The following is a 12,035-nucleotide window of genomic DNA, read 5'->3' as shown; positions in this document are numbered from 1 at the left end:
TTGAAGCAGTTTCAATGCAGAATAAAGATTTTCAGTGTGTTTCTACTATTAGACACAAAAAGTCATTTCAGGGCTCAAAAGCTCAATTTGCTTAGTTTTTGGCTTCTATGGTCAGAAATGCTGTTTTAGTAATTCTAAGCAAACCAACTCAAAACAAGCCCAGATATGCTTTAAAACGTGTTTCTCAGTGAGAGAAAGCATTTTGAAGCAGTTTCAATGCAGAATAAAGATTTTCAGTGTGTTTCTACTATTAGACACAAAAAGTCATTTCAGGGCTCAAAAGCTCAATTTGCTTAGTTTTTGGCTTCTATGGTCAGAAATGCTGTTTTAGTAATTCTAAGCAAACCAACTCAAAACAAGCCCAGATATGCTTTAAAACGTGTTTCTCAGTGAGAGAAAGCATTTTGAAGCAGTTTCAATGCAGAATAAAGATTTTCAGTGTGTTTCTACTATTAGACACAAAAAGTCATTTCAGGGCTCAAAAAGCTCAATTTGCTTAGTTTTTGGCTTCTATGGTCAGAAATGCTGTTTTAGTAATTCTAAGCAAACCAACTCAAAACAAGCCCAGATATGCTTTAAAACGTGTTTCTCAGTGAGAGAAAGCATTTTGAAGCAGTTTCAATGCAGAATAAAGATTTTCAGTGTGTTTCTACTATTAGACACAAAAAGTCATTTCAGGGCTCAAAAGCTCAATTTGCTTAGTTTTTGGCTTCTATGGTCAGAAATGCTGTTTTAGTAATTCTAAGCAAACCAACTCAAAAAAGCCCAGATATGCTTTAAAACGTGTTTCTCAGTGAGAGAAAGCATTTTGAAGCAGTTTCAATGCAGAATAAAGATTTTCAGTGTGTTTCTACTATTAGACACAAAAAGTCATTTCAGGGCTCAAAAGCTCAATTTGCTTAGTTTTTGGCTTCTATGGTCAGAAATGCTGTTTTAGTAATTCTAAGCAAACCAACTCAAAACAAGCCCAGATATGCTTTAAAACGTGTTTCTCAGTGAGAAAAGCATTTTGAAGCAGTTTCAATGCAGAATAAAGATTTTCAGTGTGTTTCTACTATTAGACACAAAAAGTCATTTCAGGGCTCAAAAGCTCAATTTGCTTAGTTTTTGGCTTCTATGGTCAGAAATGCTGTTTTAGTAATTCTAAACAAACCAACTCAAAACAAGCCCAGATATGCTTTAAAACGTGTTTCTCAGTGTGAGAGAAAGCATTTTGAAGCAGTTTCAATGCAGAATAAAGATTTTCAGTGTGTTTCTACTATTAGACACAAAAAGTCATTTCAGGGCTCAAAAGCTCAATTTGCTTAGTTTTTGGCTTCTATGGTCAGAAATGCTGTTTTAGTAATTCTAAGCAAACCAACTCAAAACAAAGCCCAGATATGCTTTAAAACGTGTTTCTCAGTGAGAGAAAGCATTTTGAAGCAGTTTCAATGCAGAATAAAGATTTTCAGTGTGTTTCTACTATTAGACACAAAAAGTCATTTCAGGGCTCAAAAGCTCAATTTGCTTAGTTTTTGGCTTCTATGGTCAGAAATGCTGTTTTAGTAATTCTAAGCAAACCAACTCAAAACAAGCCCAGATATGCTTTAAAACGTGTTTCTCAGTGAGAGAAAGCATTTTGAAGCAGTTTCAATGCAGAATAAAGATTTTCAGTGTGTTTCTACTATTAGACACAAAAGTCATTTCAGGGCTCAAAAAGCTCAATTTGCTTAGTTTTTGGCTTCTATGGTCAGAAATGCTGTTTTAGTAATTCTAAGCAAACCAACTCAAAACAAGCCCAGATATGCTTTAAAACGTGTTTCTCAGTGAGAGAAAGCATTTTGAAGCAGTTTCAATGCAGAATAAAGATTTTCAGTGTGTTTCTACTATTAGACACAAAAAGTCATTTCAGGGCTCAAAAGCTCAATTTGCTTAGTTTTTGGCTTCTATGGTCAGAAATGCTGTTTTAGTAATTCTAAGCAAACCAACTCAAAACAAGCCCAGATATGCTTTAAAACGTGTTTCTCAGTGAGAGAAAGCATTTTGAAGCAGTTTCAATGCAGAATAAAGATTTTCAGTGTGTTTCTACTATTAGACACAAAAAGTCATTTCAGGGCTCAAAAAGCTCAATTTGCTTAGTTTTTGGCTTCTATGGTCAGAAATGCTGTTTTAGTAATTCTAAGCAAACCAACTCAAAACAAGCCCAGATATGTTTAAAACGTGTTTCTCAGTGAGAGAAAGCATTTTGAAGCAGTTTCAATGCAGAATAAAGATTTTCAGTGTGTTTCTACTATTAGACACAAAAAGTCATTTCAGGGCTCAAAAGCTCAATTTGCTTAGTTTTTGGCTTCTATGGTCAGAAATGCTGTTTAGTAATTCTAAGCAAACCAACTCAAAACAAGCCCAGATATGCTTTAAAACGTGTTTCTCAGTGAGAGAAAGCATTTTGAAGCAGTTTCAATGCAGAATAAAGATTTTCAGTGTGTTTCTACTATTAGACACAAAAAGTCATTTCAGGGCTCAAAAAGCTCAATTTGCTTAGTTTTTGGCTTCTATGGTCAGAAATGCTGTTTTAGTAATTCTAAGCAAACCAACTCAAAACAAGCCCAGATATGCTTTAAAACGTGTTTCTCAGTGAGAGAAAGCATTTTGAAGCAGTTTCAATGCAGAATAAAGATTTTCAGTGTGTTTCTACTATTAGACACAAAAAGTCATTTCAGGGCTCAAAAAGCTCAATTTGCTTAGTTTTTGGCTTCTATGGTCAGAAATGCTGTTTTAGTAATTCTAAGCAAACCAACTCAAAACAAGCCCAGATATGCTTTAAAACGTGTTTCTCAGTGAGAGAAAGCATTTTGAAGCAGTTTCAATGCAGAATAAAGATTTTCAGTGTGTTTCTACTATTAGACACAAAAAGTCATTTCAGGGCTCAAAAGCTCAATTTGCTTAGTTTTTGGCTTCTATGGTCAGAAATGCTGTTTTAGTAATTCTAAGCAAACCAACTCAAAACAAGCCCAGATATGCTTTAAAACGTGTTTCTCAGTGAGAGAAAGCATTTTGAAGCAGTTTCAATGCAGAATAAAGATTTTCAGTGTTTTTCTACTATTAGACACAAAAAGTCATTTCAGGACTCAAAAAGCTCAATTTGCTTAGTTCTTGGCTTCTATGGACAGAAATGCTGTTTAGTAATTCTAAGCAAACCAACTCAAAACAAGCCTATTAATGCTTTAAAATGTGTTTCTCAGTGAGAGAAAGCATTTTGAAGCAGTTTCAATGCAGAATAAAGATTTTCAGTGTGTTTCTACTATTAGACACAAAAAGTCATTTCAGGGCTCAAAAGCTCAATTTGCTTACTTTTTGGCTTCTATGGTCAGAAATGCTGTTTTAGTAATTCTAAGCAAACCAACTCAAAACAACCCCAGATATGCTTTAAACGTGTTTCTCAGTGAGAGAAAGAATTTTGAAGCAGTTTCAATGCAGAATAAAGATTTTCAGTGTGTTTCTACTATTAGACACAAAAAGTCATTTCAGGGCTCAAAAGCTCAATTTGCTTAGTTTTTGGCTTCTATGGTCAGAAATGCTGTTTTAGTAATTCTAACCAAACCAACTCAAAACAAGCCCAGATATGCTTTAAAACGTGTTTCTCAGTGAGAGAAAGCATTTTGAAGCAGTTTCAATGCAGAATAAAGATTTTCAGTGTGTTTCTACTATTAGACACAAAAAGTCATTTCAGGGCTCAAAAGCTCAATTTGCTTAGTTTTTGGCTTCTATGGTCAGAAATGCTGTTTTAGTAATTCTAAGCAAACCAACTCAAAACAAGCCCAGATATGCTTTAAAACGTGTTTCTCAGTGAGAGAAAGCATTTTGAAGCAGTTTCAATGCAGAATAAAGATTTTCAGTGTGTTTCTACTATTAGACACAAAAAGTCATTTCAGGGCTCAAAAGCTCAATTTGCTTAGTTTTTGGCTTCTATGGTCAGAAATGCTGTTTTAGTAATTCTAAGCAAACCAACTCAAAACAAGCCCAGATATGCTTTAAAACGTGTTTCTCAGTGAGAGAAAGCATTTTGAAGCAGTTTCAATGCAGAATAAAGATTTTCAGTGTGTTTCTACTATTAGACACAAAAAGTCATTTCAGGGCTCAAAAGCTCAATTTGCTTAGTTTTTGCTTCTATGGTCAGAAATGCTGTTTTAGTAATTCTAAGCAAACCAACTCAAAACAAGCCCAGATATGCTTTAAAACGTGTTTCTCAGTGAGAGAAAGCATTTTGAAGCAGTTTCAATGCAGAATAAAGATTTTCAGTGTGTTTCTACTATTAGACACAAAAAGTCATTTCAGGGCTCAAAAGCTCAATTTGCTTAGTTTTTGGCTTCTATGGTCAGAAATGCTGTTTTAGTAATTCTAAGCAAACCAACTCAAAACAAGCCCAGATATGCTTTAAAACGTGTTTCTCAGTGAGAGAAAGCATTTTGAAGCAGTTTCAATGCAGAATAAAGATTTTCAGTGTGTTTCTACTATTAGACACAAAAAGTCATTTCAGGGCTCAAAAGCTCAATTTGCTTAGTTTTTGGCTTCTATGGTCAGAAATGCTGTTTTAGTAATTCTAAGCAAACCAACTCAAAACAAGCCCAGATATGCTTTAAAACGTGTTTCTCAGTGAGAGAAAGCATTTTGAAGCAGTTTCAATGCAGAATAAAGATTTTCAGTGTGTTTCTACTATTAGACACAAAAAGTCATTTCAGGGCTCAAAAGCTCAATTTGCTTAGTTTTTGGCTTCTATGGTCAGAAATGCTGTTTTAGTAATTCTAAGCAAACCAACTCAAAACAAGCCCAGATATGCTTTAAAACGTGTTTCTCAGTGAGAGAAAGCATTTTGAAGCAGTTTCAATGCAGAATAAAGATTTTCAGTGTGTTTCTACTATTAGACACAAAAAGTCATTTCAGGGCTCAAAAGCTCAATTTGCTTAGTTTTTGGCTTCTATGGTCAGAAATGCTGTTTTAGTAATTCTAAGCAAACCAACTCAAAACAAGCCCAGATATGCTTTAAAACGTGTTTCTCAGTGAGAAAGCATTTTGAAGCAGTTTCAATGCAGAATAAAGATTTTCAGTGTGTTTCTACTATTAGACACAAAAAGTCATTTCAGGGCTCAAAAGCTCAATTTGCTTAGTTTTTGCTTCTATGGTCAGAAATGCTGTTTTAGTAATTCTAAGCAAACCAACTAAAAACAAGCCCAGATATGCTTTAAAACGTGTTTCTCAGTGAGAGAAAGCATTTTGAAGCAGTTTCAATGCAGAATAAAGATTTTCAGTGTGTTTCTACTATTAGACACAAAAAGTCATTTCAGGGCTCAAAAGCTCAATTTGCTTAGTTTTTGGCTTCTATGGTCAGAAATGCTGTTTTAGTAATTCTAAGCAAACCAACTCAAAACAAGCCCAGATATGCTTTAAAACGTGTTTCTCAGTGAGAGAAAGCATTTTGAAGCAGTTTCAATGCAGAATAAAGATTTTCAGTGTGTTTCTACTATTAGACACAAAAAGTCATTTCAGGGCTCAAAAGCTCAATTTGCTTAGTTTTTGGCTTCTATGGTCAGAAATGCTGTTTAGTAATTCTAAGCAAACCAACTCAAAACAAGCCCAGATATGCTTTAAAACGTGTTTCTCAGTGAGAGAAAGCATTTTGAAGCAGTTTCAATGCAGAATAAAGATTTTCAGTGTGTGTTTCTACTATTAGACACAAAAAGTCATTTCAGGGCTCAAAAGCTCAATTTGCTTAGTTTTTGGCTTCTATGGTCAGAAATGCTGTTTTAGTAATTCTAAGCAAACCAACTCAAAACAAGCCCAGATATGCTTTAAAACGTGTTTCTCAGTGAGAGAAAGCATTTTGAAGCAGTTTCAATGCAGAATAAAGATTTTCAGTGTGTTTCTACTATTAGACACAAAAAGTCATTTCAGGGCTCAAAAAGCTCAATTTGCTTAGTTTTTGGCTTCTATGGTCAGAAATGCTGTTTTAGTAATTCTAAGCAAACCAACTCAAAACAAGCCCAGATATGCTTTAAAACGTGTTTCTCAGTGAGAGAAAGCATTTTGAAGCAGTTTCAATGCAGAATAAAGATTTTCAGTGTGTTTCTACTATTAGACACAAAAAGTCATTTCAGGGCTCAAAAGCTCAATTTGCTTAGTTTTTGGCTTCTATGGTCAGAAATGCTGTTTTAGTAATTCTAAGCAAACCAACTCAAAACAAGCCCAGATATGCTTTAAAACGTGTTTCTCAGTGAGAGAAAGCATTTTGAAGCAGTTTCAATGCAGAATAAAGATTTTCAGTGTGTTTCTACTATTAGACACAAAAAGTCATTTCAGGGCTCAAAAGCTCAATTTGCTTAGTTTTTGGCTTCTATGGTCAGAAATGCTGTTTTAGTAATTCTAAGCAAACCAACTCAAAACAAGCCCAGATATGCTTTAAAACGTGTTTCTCAGTGAGAGAAAGCATTTTGAAGCAGTTTCAATGCAGAATAAAGATTTTCAGTGTGTTTCTACTATTAGACACAAAAAGTCATTTCAGGGCTCAAAAGCTCAATTTGCTTAGTTTTTGGCTTCTATGGTCAGAAATGCTGTTTTAGTAATTCTAAGCAAACCAACTCAAAACAAGCCCAGATATGCTTTAAAACGTGTTTCTCAGTGAGAGAAAGCATTTTGAAGCAGTTTCAATGCAGAATAAAGATTTTCAGTGTGTTTCTACTATTAGACACAAAAAGTCATTTCAGGGCTCAAAAGCTCAATTTGCTTAGTTTTTGGCTTCTATGGTCAGAAATGCTGTTTTAGTAATTCTAAGCAAACCAACTCAAAACAAGCCCAGATATGCTTTAAAACGTGTTTCTCAGTGAGAGAAAGCATTTTGAAGCAGTTTCAATGCAGAATAAAGATTTTCAGTGTGTTTCTACTATTAGACACAAAAAGTCATTTCAGGGCTCAAAAAGCTCAATTTGCTTAGTTTTTGGCTTCTATGGTCAGAAATGCTGTTTTAGTAATTCTAAGCAAACCAACTCAAAACAAGCCCAGATATGCTTTAAAACGTGTTTCTCAGTGAGAGAAAGCATTTTGAAGCAGTTTCAATGCAGAATAAAGATTTTCAGTGTGTTTCTACTATTAGACACAAAAAGTCATTTCAGGGCTCAAAAAGCTCAATTTGCTTAGTTTTTGGCTTCTATGGTCAGAAATGCTGTTTTAGTAATTCTAAGCAAACCAACTCAAAACAAAGCCCAGATATGCTTTAAAACGTGTTTCTCAGTGAGAGAAAGCATTTTGAAGCAGTTTCAATGCAGAATAAAGATTTTCAGTGTGTTTCTACTATTAGACACAAAAAGTCATTTCAGGGCTCAAAAGCTCAATTTGCTTAGTTTTTGGCTTCTATGGTCAGAAATGCTGTTTTAGTAATTCTAAGCAAACCAACTCAAAACAAGCCCAGATATGCTTTAAAACGTGTTTCTCAGTGAGAGAAAGCATTTTGAAGCAGTTTCAATGCAGAATAAAGATTTTCAGTGTGTTTCTACTATTAGACACAAAAAGTCATTTCAGGGCTCAAAAGCTCAATTTGCTTAGTTTTTGGCTTCTATGGTCAGAAATGCTGTTTTAGTAATTCTAAGCAAACCAACTCAAAAACAAGCCCAGATATGCTTTAAAACGTGTTTCTCAGTGAGAGAAAGCATTTTGAAGCAGTTTCAATGCAGAATAAAGATTTTCAGTGTGTTTCTACTATTAGACACAAAAAGTCATTTCAGGGCTCAAAAGCTCTCAATTTGCTTAGTTTTTGGCTTCTATGGTCAGAAATGCTGTTTTAGTAATTCTAAGCAAACCAACTCAAAACAAGCCCAGATATGCTTTAAAACGTGTTTCTCAGTGAGAGAAAGCATTTTGAAGCAGTTTCAATGCAGAATAAAGATTTTCAGTGTGTTTCTACTATTAGACACAAAAAGTCATTTCAGGGCTCAAAAGCTCAATTTGCTTAGTTTTTGGCTTCTATGGTCAGAAATGCTGTTTTAGTAATTCTAAGCAAACCAACTCAAAACAAGCCCAGATATGCTTTAAAACGTGTTTCTCAGTGAGAGAAAGCATTTTGAAGCAGTTTCAATGCAGAATAAAGATTTTCAGTGTGTTTCTACTATTAGACACAAAAAGTCATTTCAGGGCTCAAAAGCTCAATTTGCTTAGTTTTTGCTTCTATGGTCAGAAATGCTGTGTTTTAGTAATTCTAAGCAAACCAACTCAAAACAAGCCCAGATATGCTTTAAAACGTGTTTCTCAGTGAGAGAAAGCATTTTGAAGCAGTTTCAATGCAGAATAAAGATTTTCAGTGTGTTTCTACTATTAGACACAAAAAGTCATTTCAGGGCTCAAAAGCTCAATTTGCTTAGTTTTTGGCTTCTATGGTCAGAAATGCTGTTTTAGTAATTCTAAGCAAACCAACTCAAAACAAGCCCAGATATGCTTTAAAACGTGTTTCTCAGTGAGAAAAGCATTTTGAAGCAGTTTCAATGCAGAATAAAGATTTTCAGTGTGTTTCTACTATTAGACACAAAAAGTCATTTCAGGGCTCAAAAGCTCAATTTGCTTAGTTTTTGGCTTCTATGGTCAGAAATGCTGTTTTAGTAATTCTAAGCAAACCAACTCAAAACAAGCCCAGATATGCTTTAAAACGTGTTTCTCAGTGAGAGAAAGCATTTTGAAGCAGTTCAATGCAGAATAAAGATTTTCAGTGTGTTTCTACTATTAGACACAAAAAGTCATTTCAGGGCTCAAAAGCTCAATTTGCTTAGTTTTTGGCTTCTATGGTCAGAAATGCTGTTTTAGTAATTCTAAGCAAACCAACTCAAAACAAGCCCAGATATGCTTTAAAACGTGTTTCTCAGTGAGAGAAAGCATTTTGAAGCAGTTTCAATGCAGAATAAAGATTTTCAGTGTGTTTCTACTATTAGACACAAAAAGTCATTTCAGGGCTCAAAAGCTCAATTTGCTTAGTTTTTGGCTTCTATGGTCAGAAATGCTGTTTTAGTAATTCTAAGCAAACCAACTCAAAACAAGCCCAGATATGCTTTAAAACGTGTTTCTCAGTGAGAGAAAGCATTTTGAAAGCAGTTTCAATGCAGAATAAAGATTTTCAGTGTGTTTCTACTATTAGACACAAAAAGTCATTTCAGGGCTCAAAAGCTCAATTTGCTTAGTTTTTGGCTTCTATGGTCAGAAATGCTGTTTTAGTAATTCTAAGCAAACCAACTCAAAACAAGCCCAGATATGCTTTAAAACGTGTTTCTCAGTGAGAGAAAGCATTTTGAAGCAGTTTCAATGCAGAATAAAGATTTTCAGTGTGTTTCTACTATTAGACACAAAAAGTCATTTCAGGGCTCAAAAGCTCAATTTGCTTAGTTTTTGGCTTCTATGGTCAGAAATGCTGTTTTAGTAATTCTAAGCAAACCAACTCAAAACAAGCCCAGATATGCTTTAAAACGTGTTTCTCAGTGAGAGAAAGCATTTTGAAGCAGTTTCAATGCAGAATAAAGATTTTCAGTGTGTTTCTACTATTAGACACAAAAAGTCATTTCAGGGCTCAAAAGCTCAATTTGCTTAGTTTTTGGCTTCTATGGTCAGAAATGCTGTTTTAGTAATTCTAAGCAAACCAACTCAAAACAAGCCCAGATATGCTTTAAAACGTGTTTCTCAGTGAGAGAAAGCATTTTGAAGCAGTTTCAATGCAGAATAAAGATTTTCAGTGTGTTTCTACTATTAGACACAAAAAGTCATTTCAGGGCTCAAAAGCTCAATTTGCTTAGTTTTTGGCTTCTATGGTCAGAAATGCTGTTTTAGTAATTCTAAGCAAACCAACTCAAAACAAGCCCAGATATGCTTTAAAACGTGTTTCTCAGTGAGAGAAAGCATTTTGAAGCAGTTTCAATGCAGAATAAAGATTTTCAGTGTGTTTCTACTATTAGACACAAAAAGTCATTTCAGGGCTCAAAAGCTCAATTTGCTTAGTTTTTGGCTTCTATGGTCAGAAATGCTGTTTAGTAATTCTAAGCAAACCAACTCAAAACAAGCCCAGATATGCTTTAAAACGTGTTTCTCAGTGAGAGAAAGCATTTTGAAGCAGTTTCAATGCAGAATAAAGATTTTCAGTGTGTTTCTACTATTAGACACAAAAAGTCATTTCAGGGCTCAAAAGCTCAATTTGCTTAGTTTTTGGCTTCTATGGTCAGAAATGCTGTTTTAGTAATTCTAAGCAAACCAACTCAAAACAAGCCCAGATATGCTTTAAAACGTGTTTCTCAGTGAGAGAAAGCATTTTGAAGCAGTTTCAATGCAGAATAAAGATTTTCAGTGTGTTTCTACTATTAGACACAAAAAGTCATTTCAGGGCTCAAAAAGCTCAATTTGCTTAGTTTTTGGCTTCTATGGTCAGAAATGCTGTTTTAGTAATTCTAAGCAAACCAACTCAAAACAAGCCCAGATATGCTTTAAAACGTGTTTCTCAGTGAGAGAAAGCATTTTGAAGCAGTTTCAATGCAGAATAAAGATTTTCAGTGTGTTTCTACTATTAGACACAAAAAGTCATTTCAGGGCTCAAAAGCTCAATTTGCTTAGTTTTTGGCTTCTATGGTCAGAAATGCTGTTTTAGTAATTCTAAGCAAACCAACTCAAAACAAGCCCAGATATGCTTTAAAACGTGTTTCTCAGTGAGAGAAAGCATTTTGAAGCAGTTTCAATGCAGAATAAAGATTTTCAGTGTGTTTCTACTATTAGACACAAAAAGTCATTTCAGGGCTCAAAAGCTCAATTTGCTTAGTTTTTGGCTTCTATGGTCAGAAATGCTGTTTTAGTAATTCTAAGCAAACCAACTCAAAAACAAGCCTATATATGCTTTAAAACGTGTTTCTCAGTGAGCGAAAGCATTTTGAAGCAGTTTCAATGCAGAATAAAGATTTTCAGTGTGTTTCTACTATTAGACACAAAAAGTCATTTCAGGGCTCAAAAGCTCAATTTGCTTAGTTTTTGGCTTCTATGGTCAGAAATGCTGTTTTAGTAATTCTAAAGCAAACCAACTCAAAACAAGCCCAGATATGCTTTAAAACGTGTTTCTCAGTGAGAGAAAGCATTTTGAAGCAGTTTCAATGCAGAATAAAGATTTTCAGTGTGTTTCTACTATTAGACACAAAAAGTCATTTCAGGGCTCAAAAAGCTCAATTTGCTTAGTTTTTGGCTTCTATGGTCAGAAATGCTGTTTTAGTAATTCTAAGCAAACCAACTCAAAACAAGCCCAGATATGCTTTAAAACGTGTTTCTCAGTGAGAGAAAGCATTTTGAAGCAGTTTCAATGCAGAATAAAGATTTTCAGTGTGTTTCTACTATTAGACACAAAAAGTCATTTCAGGGCTCAAAAAGCTCAATTTGCTTAGTTTTTGGCTTCTATGGTCAGAAATGCTGTTTTAGTAATTCTAAGCAAACCAACTCAAAACAAGCCCAGATATGCTTTAAAACGTGTTTCTCAGTGAGAGAAAGCATTTTGAAGCAGTTTCAATGCAGAATAAAGATTTTCAGTGTGTTTCTACTATTAGACACAAAAAGTCATTTCAGGGCTCAAAAGCTCAATTTGCTTAGTTTTTGGCTTCTATGGTCAGAAATGCTGTTTTAGTAATTCTAAGCAAACCAACTCAAAACAAGCCCAGATATGCTTTAAAACGTGTTTCTCAGTGAGAGAAAGCATTTTGAAGCAGTTTCAATGCAGAATAAAGATTTTCAGTGTGTTTCTACTATTAGACACAAAAAGTCATTTCAGGGCTCAAAAGCTCAATTTGCTTAGTTTTTGGCTTCTATGGTCAGAAATGCTGTTTTAGTAATTCTAAGCAAACCAACTCAAAACAAGCCCAGATATGCTTTAAAACGTGTTTCTCAGTGAGAGAAAGCATTTTGAAGCAGTTTCAATGCACAGAATAAAGATTTTCAGTGTGTTTCTACTATTAGACACAAAAAGTCATTTCAGGGCTCAAAAGCTCAATTTGCTTAGTTTTTGGCTT

Source organism: Puntigrus tetrazona, chromosome 14 (assembly GCF_018831695.1).
Source record: "Puntigrus tetrazona isolate hp1 chromosome 14, ASM1883169v1, whole genome shotgun sequence".
NCBI lineage: Eukaryota > Metazoa > Chordata > Actinopteri > Cypriniformes > Cyprinidae > Puntigrus > Puntigrus tetrazona.
This window is presented reverse-complemented; position numbering follows the sequence as displayed.